Genomic DNA, 19,103 nt, shown 5'->3' with positions numbered 1-19,103 from the left:
TTGACTACGCTGGCCCGGGCTCTGGGACCCGTTCAGCTCCTCTCAGTCGGCGGACGCCTGCCCGTCATCGGGTTGCTGGCTCCGAGGTGTGTTGCCGCGAACATCCACATCGTGCTCACAGGGGGAAGCTGCCGATACTCTGAAGACTTGACTGCCTCACTCTGTGGGAACAATTCGTCGTGCAGACGTGTACCTGCCGCGGACAACCCTCCTGAGAGGCACGGTGATTGACCCAAATCGCTCCGTTTTAAGGATTGCCCCCGTGTTTGCCTCTGCTCAGCGACGGGGTGGTGATGACATCCCCTGTGAGGCGGCTTAGGGCTGAGTGCCGGGCCTTCAGCGACGCCCCGGATTGCGGTCACTAGACACCGGGCTTGTCCCCTTCCCTGTATACACATTCTGAAGAGGTAGACATGGCGGCTGCCTTCCTCGGGACGGCGAGTGCTATCTCGCATTGCTTTACCACCTTGCCGGATACCGAGCTGGGGGCTGCACTACGTGAGCCATCCTCTGCAGCTACACTAGAGTCCCTGCAACCGATGCTGACGAACAAGTCTATCCTGGACGCCCTTGCCGAGCTCCGCCGGGACTGGCGTGCCCTCTCCGGTGTGCTGAGTGCTCAACTTGACGATATCCTTCTCTCCGGTCGGAGGAGACCGGCCACTTCTCTACAACACACTGGATTGCCTCTGACTGATTCTGTGGGGGACGCCGAGATGCGGAGTGAGTGTGGGGAGGTGGTGACTCTCCCGGTTTGCCACAATGCTTGTGAACGGCCGCATACCAGCTACAATGGCGCTACAATGTTTCCCCCATTGCTGAGGTCTGAGACTGTGTCTACGGAGAGGTTAGTGTTTCCATTTTTGCCTTTGCTGACGTCGGCCCCTTCTGCACCTGCAGCCTTGCAGACAATGTTCCCCAGGCGATGGAATGGATGTCGTTTCGTGTGGTTGGGGATGACTATCCGGTGCACTTATGGCTCGACGAGAAGCTGGAGGCGCCCATTTTGTTTCTGCCTCCCCTTTCTTCATCGGAGGTGGCCATTTTGTTCTTCAGCTTTGTCTGGACCGGACCTCCCCCGGAGGCCATGTTTGGGGAGACCACCACGCGCGGGTCAGGGCTGAAAGTACTCTGGCCAGTTCTTGATGTGGACTGCACTGCGGTGACCTGACTCGGAATGATTCTATGGCGTTCTCATTGGATCTGTATGTACCTGATGTACCAAACTGCCTGTGGCATATTGTTTTTCTTTCCCCTGGACTATATTCTCCTGGACTGTCTACCTTTGCGCTGATTTTCCCTGCCTGGCTGATTTGGACCTGTATTGAGACGCACTCCTGAACCTCTCGTTGTCTTGGTGGGGGCGGGCCTTCTTCATGAGCCTCATTTGGGGGAGCATTTGAGACCGGGCTAGGGCTAGGTTCCTCTCTTCAATGTTATCGGCTGCTTGGCTGGTTAGAACGTTATTAGGACTGTCATATCTTGCTTGAGTCATGCACGGCGTATTGTCCTCCCCAATTGTCTCTGCATTATTGTTATTTCTGTACTGTTGCGAACTGTGTGGGGGTAGAGCTTTTGACCGGGGGGCTGGGAATGTTTCAAATTGCTCCTCCTCCCGCTTCCCTTGTATTTTGTGAGAGTTGTAGATTAGGGTGGCCTTTTCTCACTCTCTATATCTAAGAGTTACCTTATTAGTCCTTCTTATCTTTTCCCTTTCTTCTCTTTCCTTTCTTATACTGCATTTCGGGTTCTTTAATGGGCGACAGGCACATTGTCGGGGGGGGTAGGCCGTAGCCTCCGCATTGGTGTAGGGTGGGGGGGTAGACTTAGTTTTCCTTATTTAGTTTCTATGGGCCTTTTTCTCACTTCTCTGCGCTTTCTTGTCCTATTTTCTGTTCTGGGTCTGCGACATGGATTAGTAGGGAGTGGGTGGCGCTGGGGGTGGTACGTGAATGATTCCCGCGGTTCCGTCTGTTTCTACATTGCATTGCCACTCTGACGGGGTGCTTAATGTTACTGCTGCAATTATTTCTGCTGCCTACTCATGTTGAGAGACTACTGTACGGACTCAGTTCTCCTTGCATCTATTCTTCATTGATTTATATTTGATCGTAAAAAAAAAAACTTTAAAAAATTTAACCTTCAAAGCTCCTCCTCCTTGGCGACATGATCTCTGCCAGTGTAACTGTTATTAATCGTTGCTATACTACCTGATGTCGCTGGAGGACCGAATTGTTAGCGCCTGTGCTCAACAGTGTCGTGGCCGGCCTGATGGTTGTAGGCCCGTATTTGTTTTCCTGCTAAGTGCACAATAAAGGTTTTCAAAAATTTAAAAAAAAAAAAATAATAATGTTATCACCCCATGTTATATGTATTTTCCTGCGAACCAGACTATTTTTAAAGTCACTGTATTGATAGAATTGTAAATACACCTCTGGTGGGATTTAGTGTTGGAAAACAAGATTTTAATAAGTTTTTTTTTCTTGATTGCATAGCATTGATTATAGGATAAACCTATTTGGTTTCTGGTACTGCACATTTTTCACAAACACCTACATTTAACAAATCACATGACCAATGGATAGTTGGCATTAATACAAATTGCACATATATATAAAACACAGTTTTTTACTAGATAGATCTAACGCAGTCAAAAACTCAAAGATGGATTTTAATCTTTTTATGATCTGGACATTTTTTCTGGTATGAATACATTGATGTGAATAGTTACTAAATGCATTTGACTGGGTATGTGTAGTATAAATTGGATTGAGTAGTAAGAACCATAGCATTCATGCAGGAATTTTTTATCCAAAGGTATTTATTGTTGTGATAGGTATTTATATATTTATATATATATTTTTATACATATATATTGGTTCCTATTTCTACATGTACATAATATATATTTATTTATTTATTGCACTGTGCCACTTTATAATGTCCTTTTTCTATTCCAGCATTTATGCTGTTGATAATCAATTGATCCATTGTTTATTTATTTATATTTAAGAATTGTTGCCAGAAAGCATTCATGCTGATAGTAATGAAATATAATTCGAATTGCGTAACAAAATACTCACAAAATGGTTTTTGTACTAAAAATACTCTTTCTATGTCCATGGACATGGTCATGTGATTCACAGAGGGTGTTTACTCACATTGCATAAACTACAAAATGATGGCTGACGCGGTGCTCATTGTGTGAACAAGAGCACTTGATGCTTGAAACGCATCAACAAAGAAGGTTGAAATAAACATTTCCTTGCCTCAAGTCGTGGGGTCCGCTTCTTCTTTTCGCCTTCGTGGAGGTTTTGATGAAAATTGCGCTGATTTCAGACACGGATGCGAGCTGTCCCCATCAGCGGTACGCCCTTCTCTCAAGCGGCCTCAATTTACAACTACCAAGCAGTGAGATTTCCGAAGAGGGAAAGAACGCAAGGCTCCCTGCAGCTGTATTCGAGGTCACAGTAACCGGAAGGTGAGCGGAGACGACGTGGTCGGAGGACCGGTTGAAACGCATTCCACCAGTGAGTGACCGTAATTAGCTACGAGCAGGTGGGGTGGTCACAACTTTTGGGAGGCAAGTGAGAAGTATACGGCCGCGGACGACTTCAACAACATACAATCTACATAAAATCCTTTCCGCACCAAAGATATGTCAGCAACCCTGGAACGGGAACGGGAGGCGGCAGTGGAAGAGCTGTTTGGCAATCTGCCGCCAGCTAGCGTGAGCATTTCAACTGCAGCTAGCCAGGAAAATAACATGAATAAAGATGTCAAACAATTACTGAGAACTTTGGAGAAAAAAACCCGATCGGAAATAAGTAAGTGGTGGGAGCACAAGTATCTCACCAAATATGAGGAAGTAGGACGAGTGCCCAGAGGTTTAAAGATATTACTGGCACCCAGCTTCGAGGAACCAAATCCTGCTATGTTGAAAGAGTGGGGGGCCAGTAATCTTGAGGCCTTGATGAACCTTGTTAGAATCTTAAAAAAAGATGCCTTGCTGGACCGCCAAAAGTTACTTGGTGAAATTGGCAAGATTAATGATGAGCTGGATGGGGAAACACATAGTGAGCACAAAGATTTAAATACTAAAACACGCAAGGAAATATCAGAAAGGTTGCGCAAACACGAGGAAAAAATAAAAATTCGTAAATCTCATAAATTCTCCAGGGACAAGAGAGATTACGAGATGGGACAGATTTACACTTTTTCTCGTAAATTTGAACAGGCAAGAAAACAGAGATTCAATGCCAAAAATACCAATATGGTGCAACAAAGACAACAAGGCCAACGAGTGTGGTTGTTGAATCAGAGGTAGATACGCTGTTGCTGTCAAGCACCACCGGCTCAGATATATATATATATATATATATATATATATGTATATTCACTCCACCAAAGCCAGTCAGAGCTTTGCGGTAGTCGTGAGCGGTCCGGGCGAGGTCACTGGCAGACCTTAATTATCATTCCAATCACTTCTCGATCAAGAAGGTCGCCCAGACACACTGCGTTCGCCTATAACCATTTATTTCGGCAAGTAAAAAGTTACGACGCGTTTTACCATTACGGCTTGTTCACGCTCACGCGTGAACAAGCCGTAATGGTGAAACGCGTCATAACTTTTTACTTGCCGAAATAAATGGTTATAAGCAAACGCAGTGTGTCTGGGTGACCTTCTTCATCGAGAAGTGATTGGAGTGATATTTATGTATATATATATATATATATATATATATATATATATATATATATATATATATATATATATATATATATATATATATATATATATATATTCTTAGGTCCTGGGTTTAAAAAAAATATATAATTACCCTATCCTTAATGTAACGTTGTGTAATAAATAGATGCATATTTTGTACAGAAAATTGTGTTTTAAAGATGCTAAAAGTTAGGAAACAGTCATTTGTCTACTCTCAATAGGATTTAACTCCTCTCAAAAAGTAATTGCCTTTTGGGGTTTTACAGAGAAAATAATGTGTCACCATCGGTTTCTGCTAGCTTAGGGCAACACAACCAAGAGGGTTTCGAGTTCTACAAGGTGTATTGGCATGCATTATTTGCACTCTTTTGACTTTCTGCAAGAAATCCAAATTTGAAAGGTAATGTTTTGGATACTCTTGCTTATAGTCAGCTCCATTTTTACGTGCGGTGAGAAACATCACTTTTTCCAAAGGATGCATCTGGAGTGTAGCCTGCAAATCCTATTTAAAAGAGAACCAACTCAAACTGATTTTGAACTGGAGACAGTAGATCTAACTCCCCTGCCTTTCAAATGTGTATAAAGTATAATCCAAACAACACCACTTGTTTCCAGGTTCTAGTACGGGCATGTGATCCATCCAGAAGCAGAGGACTACAGTGAGAATGCGAAGCCGGACCGGATCTAAAATCTGCTGGGTCCCCCTGCTGCTGCTTCCACCAAGAGTTATGTAAAGAATTATTCATCAAGTTGACACTGTGTGGCCCAGCATTGCTTCCATCAACCCGAGGGCCTCGTCATGCTGCTGCCACATGAGGTGCTCACCTGAGAAGAGCAGATGCATTAATCCCCTGGACTGGAAATACCAAAGATAAGACCCTGCCTGGACTTGTCTCATGGACCACAACTGCCAAAGATTAGTGCCCATCTGCATCAGCCCCAAGGGCAGCACATGCCAAATAAGAACATCCTCCTGTACTGGCCCAAAGGCTGACTGCCATCTAGATATCTGAGTGCATTGCTCAGTACCTGTGCTCCTTAAGGTGGCAAGACCCATCCCAGCATGGAAGAAAAAGAGTGCAAAGATACTGACCGCAATAGTCCTCACCTGGGACAATGAGCATGGAATGCAGTATTGTATCTGGGTGTACTGAGTGTAGGAAAGTGCCCAATTGTGTATGGTCACCCCCCAATTTATGCCCCAAATGCCCATTGTTATGACCCTGGGTGACCCAAGCAAACTACTGATAGCAGGTCTGCCATTGCAGAATGCAGGAGCATTGCAAACTTCTGAAATCTCACTAGTGCCCGTGCGGCACAGTCAAATGCACTGCCTAAAATATATGTCAGACACGAGTAAGGTAGGCTTCCTAAGCCCAGGGTCAGGGTGCATTAAGGTGTGGACATATAAGTATAAGCCTATGTGTACCTATAGTGACATTCTCCATTGGAAACTACTATAAGTTTTAGCAGTCCATAGGATAACATAGGATGCCACTTCAGTATTCTGGCACGTAATGTGGATCCATGGACAGCAAATTGCTTGTTGTTTTCTCAAAGTGGTAAGGTGCCTGCCTCACTTCAATCAATCAATCAAGAAATTTATATAGCGCGCTACTCACCCGGAGGGTCTCAAGGCGCTTTGGGGAGGGGAGTCTGCTATTGCTCGCACAGCCAGGTCTTGATTTGCTTCCTGAAGGAGAGGTGGTCTTGGGTCTGACGGAGGTGGATGGGGAGGGAGTTCCATGTCTTGGCTGCCAGGTAGGAGAAGGATCTTCCTCCCATAGTGGGTCTTCGGATGCGTGGAACGGCGGCGAGGGCGTGGTTGGTTGAACGAAGCTGGCGGGTGGGAATGTAGAAGGTCAGGTGGTTGTTGAGGTACTTGGGGCCCAGGTCGTGTAGGGCCTTGTGTGCGTTGGTGAGGAGTTGGAACGTGATTCTCTTGTTGACGGGGAGCCAGTGCAGGTCTCTCAGGTGTCCGGAGATGTGGCTGTGACGGGGGATGTCCGGGATGAGTCGTGCGGAGGCGTTCTGGATGCGTTGGAGTCTCTTCTGTAGTTTGGCTGTGGTTCCAGTGTAGAGGGTGTTACCGTAGTCCAGTCGGCTGGTGACGAGTGCCTGTGTAACCGTCTTCCTGGTTTCCGTGGGGATCCATCGGAAGATCTTCCGGAGCATGCGTAGGATGTTGAAGCACGAGGACGAGACGGTGTTGACTTGTCTTGTCATCGAGAGGGAGGATTCCAGGATGAAGCCCAGGTTGCATGCGTGGTCCGTTGGGTTGGGTGAGCTGCCCAGGGCAGGGGGCCACCAGGAGTCGTCCCAGGTGGAGGAAGATGGTCCCAGGATGAGGACTTCCGTCTTGTCTGAGTTGAGTTTCAAGCGGCTGTACTTCATCCACTCGGCTACTTCTTTCATCGCTTCATGTAGGTTGGTTCTGGCGGTGGCTGGGTCATTGGTGAGGGAGAGGATCAGCTGAGTGTCGTCGGCGTAGGAGATGATGTTGAGGTTGTGTTGGTGTGCGATGGCCACGAGGGGGCTCATGTAGATATTGAAGAGGGTGGCGCTGAGTGATGATCCTTGTGGTACGCCGCAGATGACTTCGGTGGCCTCGGATCTGAACGGGGGGAGGCGGACTCTCTGGGTTCTTCCAGCGAGGAACGAGATGATCCACTCCAGAGCCTTCTCTTGGATTCCGATGTTGCTGAGGCGTTGTATTAGGGTGCGGTGGCAGACAGTGTCAAACGCTGCGGAGAGGTCCAGGAGGATGAGGGCCTCTGTTTCCCCGTTGTCGAGCAGGGTTCGGATGTCGTCAGTGGCTGCGATAAGGGCGGTCTCGGTGCTGTGGTTGGCTCGGAAGCCGGACTGCGAGGGGTCGAGGGATCCGTTCGTCTCGAGGAAGGCGGCAAGCTGTCGGTTGACGGTCTTCTCGATGACTTTGGCAGGAAAAGGGAGGAGCGAGATGGGGCGGTAGTTCTTGAGGTCGGTGGGGTCTGCTGATGGTTTCTTCAGGAGGGCGCTGAGTTCGGCATGCTTCCAGCTCTCCGGGAAGGTGGAGGTGTTGAAGGAGCAGTTGATGACGTCTCGGAGTTGGGGTGCGATGACGGAGGCGGCCTTGTTGAAGACGTGGTGGGGGCATGGGTCGGTTGGTGATCCGGCGTGGATGGTGTTCATTGTGTGGATGGTGTCTTCGGTGCTGACCGGGGTCGAGGCGTGGAGGGTGGTGGTGGGGGGCGTTGGTTCGACGGTAGGGTGCGTGGATGGTGTGCCGAAGCTGTTGTGTATGTCGGCGATCTTGCTGTGGAAGAACGAGGCGAGTGAGTTGCAGAGTTCTTGCAAGGGGGTGATGTCATTAGTTCCGGCGCTGGGGTTCGAGAGCTCTTTGACGATGCTGAAGAGTTCTTTGCTGTTGTGTGCGTTGTTGTCTAGGCGTTCCTTGAATGCTGTCTTCTTGGTGGTGTGGATCAGCTGGTGGTGTTTGCGGGTAGCGTGCTTGAGGGCAGTCATGTTGTCTGTAGTCGGGTCTTTGCGCCAGGCTTTCTCATGGGTTTGGCAGTTCTTCTTGGAGTTCATGAGGTCGTCATTGAACCAGGAAGCCTTCTTGCTGCCGGGCCTGCTGGGATGGTTTTTCAGGGGTGCGAGGTCGTCAGCGCAGTTGGTGATCCACTGTGTGAGGTTGTTGGCTGCCTGGTTGGGGTCCGTTGAGCTGGCGGGAGAGCTGGACAGAGGTGATCTTGTTCCAGTTCCTGTGGGGGACCTGTTGCGGGTGGTGGTGGGTCGTGGTCCTTCTGAAGCTGAAGTGGACGCAGCTCTGGTCTGTCCAGTGGAGTCCAGTGGTGTGGCTGAAGGAGACATCCTTGCTGGAAGAGAAGATGGGGCCAAGCGTGTGTCCAGCGTAGTGGGTGGGGGTGTTCACCAGTTGTTTGAGTCCGAGGTTGGCGAGGTTGTCCAGCAGGGTGGTGGTGTTGCTGTCCTTGTTGTTCTCCAGGTGGAAGTTGAGGTTCCCTAGGAGGATGTAGTCAGCGGAGGAGAGGGCGTGCGGGTTGATGAAGTCTGCGATGTCTTCACTGAATTGTGTGCGGGGTCCTGGGGGTCTGGAGATGAGGGTGCCTCTGAGTGTGGTCTTGGGGTCGGTGTGTATCTGGAAGTGGAGATGTTCGGCGGCTGTGAGGGTGTCGTCGGAGTTGGTCGTGATGCAGATGGTGTTCTTGTGGACGATGGCGATGCCTCCTCCTGTCAGGTTGACGCGGTCCCTCCGGGTGATCTTGTATCCGTCCGGGATGGCAATGGCGATGGCCAACAATGGATTTGATTGGCCTGGAGCAAGACACTAAGGCGGCAGGAAACATTTTTGTTTTTCTTGCCAAGCCTGCTGCCACCAGAGTGGCAACATGTCCACATGAGACCCTTTCCATCACTAAGCAGGAAGGATATTCTGGAAAGTCCTGTATGGCCCCACCCACCTTAGCAGCTCCCCAGGTAAATTTCTACCGCTGGGAAAGTAAATATTCACCTGCCTGGGAACATCAACTCGCAGCCCTGGGAATGTCCTGGCAGACAGCTGTGATGCACAAGGCATTGGTTCAGAAGAGAGCTATTCGGCATGGGAGAAACAGAGCCTGCTGTCTTTTTTTAAGTCCTGGTGCAAATACCTTCAGACCGTGAGCCTCTCAAGGTGAATCTGCCCCTTAGCGCTTTGTGGCCAATTGCATAGTGTTGGCACAGCAGCCCCATAGCCACTCAAAGACATTCATTCCACAGACCTGACTCTAGAATCTCTTCCTGCCTCTACTCGAGGCGAATCTGGCAGAGTTGACATTGGCTACAACCCCTGTGCCTCGAAGCCATTCCGTTGACAATGCCTCTCTAGAACCCCTTAATGCCTCCAGGTAATACTGTCCTGGTAGAGAGGCGTTGTTCATTCAAGAAAAGGGATAGGGTACCTAAAACTTTTGAACAATTAAGAACCTCCCCATTTCCTAAAACTCAATAGTGTACTGAACCCAGCCACTGCAGCCAACACCAGATGTGAGAAGTCAAGGCTGAAGGTATAAGGAGTCACTGACTGCACTCTTGGGGTGTTTATGTGAGAGCGTGCATTAGGCATACTCTTATCAAAACTGGTGTGTGTGTGAGGCTGCATGGAGTGCCCGTGTGAAGGGGACTGTGAGAAGGGCTGCATATACCCACATCAGTGGTACTAGCCTGGAACTCTGTTTCCTATGGTGTTTGCATTATCTATATTTAAACTGTAGGTGTAATTGCCCTTTCCCTCAAAGGTTCTGCGGACACTCCAACATTCTACTGGCAGCTAATGACGTATTAATGTGTATGCGGAGCATTTGTCATTGCAATTAGATTCATTTTTATGCACAATGACTTCAAAAGGCATTTTTAGCATTTAAAGAGTTGGGTCTAACATTTTAGGTACAGGACTCAGCAAACGAAAGGCTGAGCCATCAATCAACACTGAAAGTGAGAGACATCTCTGTCACCTGTATTTAACCCAATTATGTGTCTTTTCAAGCTCCACGGTGCTGATGGGCCTCAAAGTCATAAAATCCGCTAGGGGTTTCAGATACCAGAGCTTTAACCCTATGAACTATCTTGCAGTACACTTTGGCAGGGGAGCAGGTGCTAATTGGCCCTAGTCACTGGTAGCTGTGCAGCAAATCAGGAGCGTTCTTAATAAATCAGGTTAGTGACCTTCCATTTCAGGGGTTTTGCAGCAATTCCAGTCCTGTTCAGATCCCCTCATTGCTCAAAAAGAGGTTATTTTGGTTATCTTTGTCTTTACATTTTATTTATTTATTTATTTATTTATTTATTTATTTTATTTTATTTATGGGCTTATATAGCGCTATGAATAAACTCCCAAGGGAGTATCTCCGCGCTGTGACTGCCGGTGCAAAACTGAAAAAGGGAGCGCATAGTTAAAAGTGCTGTAAACAAGGAACACTTTAAAATGAACCAAACAGAAACGTTTTTAAATGTTTTCTAAATTGACAGTGGTCATTACATTGTCTTAGTGACAACGGAAGTGAGTTCCACAATTTGGGACCCACAACAGATAATGCTCTTCCACCCAACCTGGTTTTCGTGATCTTGGGAACATTTAGTAGCAATTGGTCACTAGATCTAAGGGCACGGATGGGAACATAAGGAATAAATTTGTTCGCCAAATACTCAGGTCCCAATTGGTTGAGGCCCTTGTGTATAGTACAACATGTTTTAAACTTCACTCGTTGACGTATTGGCAACCAGTGAAGCTCATGAAGTAACGGTCTGGAGGGGGATCTAGGGGGTGCATTTAATACCAGCCTAGCTGCCGTGTTTTGCACCACCTGCAAACGGTCCAAAACCTCCTCGTTTGCACCTACCAGAAGGCCGTTACAATAGTCAAGCCGACTAATGATCAGAGCCTGGACCAGAGTTTTCCTATGAGAATCAGGGAGGAAAGGAAAGATTTTACGAAGGAGGCCAATCACATGAAAGCATGCTCCTACAGTGATGTTAACATTTTGCTTCATGGTTAGCTCTGGTTCAAGTCTGACACCCAGGTTCTTGACCATAGTTTTTGGCACAGGGACCGGCCCCAATTCAGAGGGCCACCATTCAGGGGACCATTGAATCCTGGCTTGACCAAAGAGCATCACCTCTGTCTTTCCAACATTGCATTGTAAAAAGTTGGATGACATCCACCTTGCAACTGCCTTCATCCCATCGGAAAAAGATTGTAAAATATCCGAGGTGAGAGTCTTAAAAGGGAAGAGCAGTTGCGTATCGTCCGCGTAGGACACTGGACAGAAACCAAAAGCTCTAGTAACATCTGCCAAGGGGGCCACATAGGTGTTAAATAGCGTAGGGCTCAAACATGAGCCCTGTGGAACCCCCTTGGAAATGCTAACTTCCTCCGATTTAAAGTCACCCATGATGACAGATTGGGTGCGATTGGAGAGAAAGCTTCTGATCCAGTCCAGTGCCCTTCCGCCGATTCCACTCGCAGACAGTCGTTCGATCAAGATGGTGTGGGAAATCGTATCGAACGCTGCCGATAGATCCAGTAACACCAGGACAACAGAATAGCCTCTGTCCTGGTATAACCGTAGATCGTCAGTTACCGACATTAAAGCTGTTTCAGTACTAAATTTAGGTCTGAAACCTGACTGCGAGGGATCGAGACTACCAGAATGTTCTAGGTAGGTAGATAGGTGCTTATTGGTGTGCTTTTCGATGATTTTCCCTAGGAAAGGTAGAAGGGAAATAGGCCTCAAGTTGGACATGTTAGACCAAGGAATAGATGTATTCTTCCTAATAGGTCTAACTAGGGCTTTTTTCCAGGCCAATGGGACCACTCCAGATGCCAGTGATAGGTTTACCAGTCTCTGCACATCAGGACCTAGTAAACTCCCCAGCGGACCCATAACTTAATCTCTTGGTTTTACTCACGAAAAAGTGTCACCCATTAGGCAGTATGTCACTCGTGCACACTGCACGCATGGAACCATCACACCAACGCAGTGTGAAAACTTGACAGCTATGTGTAGTAAGCAACATGCGAACAACATTGTAAAGAAGCAGATCTTCACTTTTTTTCCTTTTTTATTGAACAATAGTCAGCTTTAACATACATTGTCCTATGCTTACAACAGGTTGCATGTAGTTTCATTAGAGTACACATTCTGTTAAACAAGATTCGATCATGCATTAATAGGCAGAATCTCCCGATCACAAAGCCCCCCCCTAACTGCCCAATGCCCCCCCAAGCCCCCTGTAGTCTACCCACCGTTGCCAGACTTTTTTCGATGTCTTGGGGCATCCCCAGCTATCATATATTGTCTTTTCCGCCGCATAGCACCAGTCCATGTCTTGTTTCCACTGAGGAACTTTAGGCGGTTGGCTCGCCCCCATGCCCCGGCAGCATTCCTTTTAGCAACCATGGCAGCCACCTGTAACCAAATCTGCTGATATTTGGGCCAAGTCAGTCCTTCAGACACACACAATAAATGCCATCTAGCATCCAAAGGGATTTCCTGTTCCAACACCTCTGACAAGATGCTAACCACCTTTATCCAATAAGTCTGTATAACCGGGCAATCCCACAGGATATGAAAAAATGTTCCCTTCTGAGTACACCCCCTCTGGCACTCCTCGGTCGAAATAAACCCTAGTCTGAACATAAAGATGCTGCTGCAGTAGGATCTATGCAATATTTACAATTGTACCAGACAAAATCGTGCCCTATGAGCCACCACCCGGGGAATTTGCACTGCTTCCTCCCAGCCGTCGTCCTCTAATAGGCCCACATCAGATTCCCACGCCTCCCATACCTTCCCTAGTAGATCTGGTGAGTTGGTCATGATTTTTTTATACGTGCAGGACAACGCCCTCTCCGGGATTGGGTCCAATAGTAATCTGTCTTCTAATGGACTGTATTCCGGGAGCTGATCCCAGTCTTTATGATGACGACTCAATGCGTGTTTCAACTGCAGATATTTATAGTACTCCGTGGGTAACAACTGAAATTCAGCCTGTAACCCTGCAAACGACAACACTGTCTGTCTCCGCCTTACGTCCCCCATATGTACAATGTCTATTAGCTTCAATTTCGAGAAGCCCTGCAGTCAACTCACTTCTCAGAGTGTCGTAATTTGGCAATGGCCAGGTTAGCGCTTAGCTTTGCTACACGTTATTTCCCTTAACTTGGCCTTATTCGAAAACGCCATTTTGTATGCTATGGTGGCCATTTTAGGGAATGAGCGGCCTCGTGGTCAGCATGCCCTTTAGTCCTTTGTCCGTGCCACTGACCACTCGAGTTTGCCCAGCAACAGGCTATTTTTAGTAACGATCAAGCCTGTACATGCGCAGTTCCAACTGACCAGTCACCCCTCAGGAATGTTCCGCCAAAACTGACCAGTGGAGTTGTAACCCCTCCCATGAGTTGGCTGTGCTCCAAAAATGACCATATATGTACCTAAACCCTGTAACCTTGTACCGCCTACCTTTTTATTACCTGTAAATTGTATAAAAGAAGGACTCACACCAACGTTCGGTGTGATACTTCTTGCATTGCCGAAGGGTGCTGTAGGAATGTACCACAACCCCATGGGGTCTTAATAAACTTGTCTTTTTTACTTTTCAGTTTCCGTGCCAACAGTTCTTTTGGTGTAAGTGGGTATTTCTGCGGAGCATGTAGGCCTTGGGAACCCAATACCACAAATTGGCGACCACGAAGGGACTCATCGGCGACTCGGATGCCCGAAGGAGAGGTCGTGACGAAGGATTGGAAACTCGCCATGGACGCGTACGCTGCCACTGAGTGACCCAAGTCTTGGCACCCACGGTGTTTTCTTCCCTTCCTTCTGATCTGACCTTCCAGGTGGCGCCGGTCTCCGACTGAGATCCTGATCGTCTGCGTTGCTGTACAGTGCCCGTTTGGCTGATTCGATTAAAGACCTTGGCAGTTGGAATCTGGATATTTGATATTGGGTAAGATTTGTGATCGGTAAGGTAGTCTACGGACGCTTACTGAAGTTCTATGATTGTGACTACGATTTGAGTTAGCTAACATTTTGACTTTGTGAACTTTGAATATATATATGTGCAGTGCACTCCACATAGGCAGGCATGTAGAGATGTTTCTCTAATTTTGTTTGTACTCTGAGCGGCACATTTGTGTGAAGTACTGTAAGTGCCATTTTTATGGTATCACGCTTTCGTGGTACTTTTTGAACATGCCTGTTTTAAGCACACTCCGAGGGATGTGCTGTCTTGGAAATGGTACCACAATTAGGTTAGCGGAATCTCAGCCGGTTCCCCCAGAGGGAACTCCCAATCGTGAGATGTATGTGAAATTCGGCCTTCCCCCTATACTGTACAGTAAATTATGGCATAAATACACTAGAACCGATCCTGAGTTGCAATGGCCACTACATGGGTCGTTTGATTTGCGAAAGGTTAAGTTTGTGGAGCAATGTTTGTTTCAGCGCAGGTCTAGACAGGATATGTTTGATTGTGTGCGAATGTGGGAGAAAGCGGTGCGTGAACGTATGAAGCGTGAAGTTGCCTTGGCGGACAAAGAGCAGCGCAAGGCTGCTCGAGATAAGGCTTTACAGCTTGAGGAAAAGGAGGCGCAGGAAAAGAAAGCGAGGGAGGCACGGGAACGTAATTTGCAAACGACCGGTCAATTTCCTATTCGACGACCGCTTTATCCAGTCCTTAATAATGAAATTGATGATTTTTCGTTATTAGATCGATCTCCGCCTCCGTATGTTCAGCCTACGGCTCCGACTGAAGATTCTGGTGATGAAGAACAGGATAAGTCGGATAAGACGGATAAATCGAGTGTCAGGTTATCTGCGGAGAGAGCCGCGGATTTGCGTAGTTTTGCTAGAAAATTACATTTGAATCATATAACTGTGTCAGAAGTTATAGCTGAAAGGAGTAAGTCGAAAGAACGAGAATTGATGTGTTTTTTGAATACTTTTGCAGATGAAGTTATTACTCGATTTCGTAAATATTCAGAGACCCTAGAACCTAAGGTTGTGTCAGTCCATCGTGAGAATTTGGATACAGGTTTATTTGTTCTTGCAGATGTCGATGACCTTTTCACGCGACTGCTCCAGCTACGGGATGAGGCGTCCAAATTGCGGGAAGAAGGGAAAAAAGATAAGGAGCCCGTGCCGGGGTCGACGGAGCAGTCCAAGGAGTGTTCTCTCCGGGGTTCAGATAAGAATTCTAAAGTGCATGTTATGCCTATGCGTGAAGCCGCACCTTTGTATGTTCCCCCTAAAAGGGCCGGTACGGATGAGGATAAAACATCGGCAAATGCAAAGGGGTATTTTATATATAATTGGGTGTATACGCCTTGGAACAGAGCAGATGTTATGGCACTAAAAAACGCTTTACCTGATCTTCATAAAAATCCAGCCGCATTCTATGAAGGGGTGGAAGGGGCCATTTCCTCTTGTGTTATGACTCTTGTTGATATAAATCTCTTCTTTGGGTTAATTCTTCTGCCTGATATGTGGAGGTCGATTTGTAAAACTAATGATCAAACGACGTTTGGGGCAACTTGGAAGGAGATAAGCCATGCTGACTTAGACAGGGAACCTGCATGCAAACCATGTGATTTAATTTTAGACCTCCCAGCGGCTATTTTGAACAAACTAAAAACGCTTGTTCCTCCTAAAAAGATCGATTGGACTATGTTAGCTTCGTGCAAACAAAAGCCAGATGAATCGGTATCAGATTTCTTTACACGTTTCGAGGAAGCGTTTCATGATTACAGTGGTCAACCGTTAACAGATGATACGGGTAGGCATCTGTTCGTTGATAAATATGTGGCCAACCTCCTACCGGAGATTGCAAAGCGGTTAAAAACGAGTGAAAGTTCCTGGACCACGGCGACCCCTGCGTCTTTGTTAACTATGGCTCAGTATTATGAGCGGCAGCAATTAGAGGCTAAGGAAAGTGTAGATAAGGAAACGAAGGAATTGAAAACGAAGGTGATGTTGGCGCAGGTTCGCGGTGCGCAATCTAGAGGAAATGATAGAGGCAGGCGAGGAGGGGGTAATGCGTCGTACGGTCGTACTGACATTGCTGAGGACCAATGTGCATATTGTAAAGAGTTTGGGCATTGGGCTGAAGATTGTCCGGTACTTCGTGAGCAACGTAGTCAGCGTGGTCGAGGAGGTGGAAGGTCGAGGAATAATTATTCAGGAGCGAGAGGTGGCGGAAGTGATCCTGGTAGGTTTGAAACGAGGGGCTGTGGTCAGGATGAACGAAATACTTTTGATAGACGAAATCAATATCAGGTATCGGAGGGTGAGAATGTGGAGCCTCAGGATTATGTGCATGCATAGGACTGCGTAGGATGGGGTACGGAATCAGTTGAAGTGCCAGTAGATCAAAGAGGTCCATATGTATCAGCGGGCATTTTGGGTTCTACTGATCAGTTTTTAGTTGACACAGGAGCTACTCGTAGTGCTTTGTCCAAAAACTTGGTTCCAAGGGCTCCCCTGTCTGGCGAAACGATAACATGTATAGGGTTTGATGGCACACCCTCTCCTAGCCCATTATCACCACCTCTTGCACTTTGCATTGATAAATTTTTCAGCTTTTGTCCATTTTTGTTGTCACCTCACACTCCAGATAACATTATGGGCATTGACTTGCTCAAATACTTTCGGGCAACGATACGTTGCGCTCCTGAAGGAGTGCGGGTTATTTTGAATGACAATTACCCAGATTTAGACAGATTTTGTACAATGAAGGAAATTGAAGCATTAGCCTCTCTCCCGCACACGTTGTGGGCGACCTCAGATACGGATGTGGGACAGATTCTTATTCCACCTATTCGAATTACTGTCAAGGAGGGAGTACTTTTGCCACGTGTACCACAGTATAAGATCTCTAGGGAAGGTGAAATTGCCCTGACGCACATTGTTCAGGATTTGATCATTGCAGGAGTAGTGGAGGAAGTTCCTTACAATGTCTGTAACAGCCCTATTCTTCCGATTCTTAAGAAAGATACTGACGACAAAGTCTATCGATTTATTATTGTTTTACGAGAAATTAACAAAATTGTCATTCCCCAATACCCGGTGGTGTCTGATATCACGACATTGCTTACATTGGTCCCTCCAACAGCGACAACCTTTTCTGTCATTGATCTTAAAAATGCATTCTTTTCCATTCCCATCCATCCCGACAGCAGATACTTATTTGGCTTCACGTTAAATAATAAATCGTATAGATTTTGTCTTGTTCCCCAAGGTTACACTGAGAGTCCTAGCATCTATAGCCAGGCTTTGAAAAGACAGCTTGACTCTTTTGAATTGCAATCCGGAGTAGCCCTTATACAGTATGTTGATGACCTCCTGTTGGCTGCAGACACTTATGCACAATGTGAGGAGAGTACGCTTGCTTTGCTTTCCTTTTTGGCTCAGAATAATCATAAAGTCTCTAAGAAAAAACTACAATACTGTAGACCCAAGGTGACCTACCTCGGTCATCTTTTGTCTAAGGAGGGGCATGCATTAACATCAGATCGAATTCAGGCGATTTTAGATACACCAGTCCCCCGCACTCAGAGAGATGTACGCGCCTTCATAGGACTAACGTCCTTTTGTAGACAGTGGATTATGGGATTTTCGCACATTATCAAACCTTTGTTAGCGCTACTGTCCAAAACTACACCAATGCCCCTTGAGTGGACAGATGAATGTCAGAATGCTTTTGAACAATTGAGACAGGCCCTTTGCTCTGCACCCGTGTTAGGTACACCAGATTACACAAAGATTTTCACATTGTACGTGCACGAGAAAGATGGGTGCGCGTTATCAGTGTTAGTGCAGGCACACGGGGACAAGCAGAGGCCATGCGCGTACTTCTCAGCCATTCTTGATCCTGTAGCACAAGGGTTACCTGGGTGCTTCCGAGCAGTTGCAGCAACAGCAGTAGCTATACGGCAGAGTGAGGGAATAGTTTTATCGCACAAACTGTTGGTACTAGTTCCCCATGCAGTAGATGCTCTGTTAAATCAAACAAAGACTCAATATCTTACGAGTGCACGTTTAACAGGATATGAGCTCACACTCCTGGCGCCACATATCATACTGAAAAGATGTGCTACCCTGAACCCTGCCACTTTATTGCCTTATCCGGTCGAAGAGGGCCAGGAGGAAAAACATCATGATTGTGTTTTCCTGACTGAGGAACACACAAAGGGTCGTGTCGACTTACAGGATATGCCACTTCCAGATGTGGATGGGGAACTGTGGGTTGATGGATCGTGTCTGAGGCTGCCAGATGGCACGACTTCTGCAGCATATGCGATCACGACACTTAAGACGGTGGTAGAAACAGCACAAATACCTCAGAAATCGGCTCAAGCAGCGGAGCTGATAGCCTTGACAAGAGCCTGCGAACTGAGTGCTGGCCTATGTGTGAATATCTACACAGACAGCCGGTACGCCTTCGGAGTAGCGCATGATTTCGGCTTACTCTGGAGAGAGCGTGGGTTTTTGACCTCTCATGGAGTACACATTATGCACGGAGAACTAGTGCGTGATCTCCTAAACGCGTTGCTTTGCCCAAAGAAAGTAGCGATAATTAAATGCAGTGCACATAAAAAGGTCACTGATAAAGTGGGACAAGGCAATGCCTTTGCAGACAGTATAGCAAGACAAACAGCTATGTCTCGAAATGACTCCCCCATGTATGTAGCGAAGTCGCAGGCCAAGCGATGGCATGATACTAGAGCAGAGATACTAGACATCCAAAAATCAGCGACTGAAGCGGAACTTGTAGCATGGGCAGCAGAAGGGGTACTGGACGACGAGGGTTGTTGGAGGAGTAAGGACATGGAGAGATG

This window comes from Lissotriton vulgaris, chromosome 7 (assembly GCF_964263255.1).
Source record: "Lissotriton vulgaris chromosome 7, aLisVul1.2, whole genome shotgun sequence".
In the NCBI taxonomy this organism is placed as follows: domain Eukaryota; kingdom Metazoa; phylum Chordata; class Amphibia; order Caudata; family Salamandridae; genus Lissotriton; species Lissotriton vulgaris.
Note: the sequence above shows the minus strand (reverse complement) of the source record.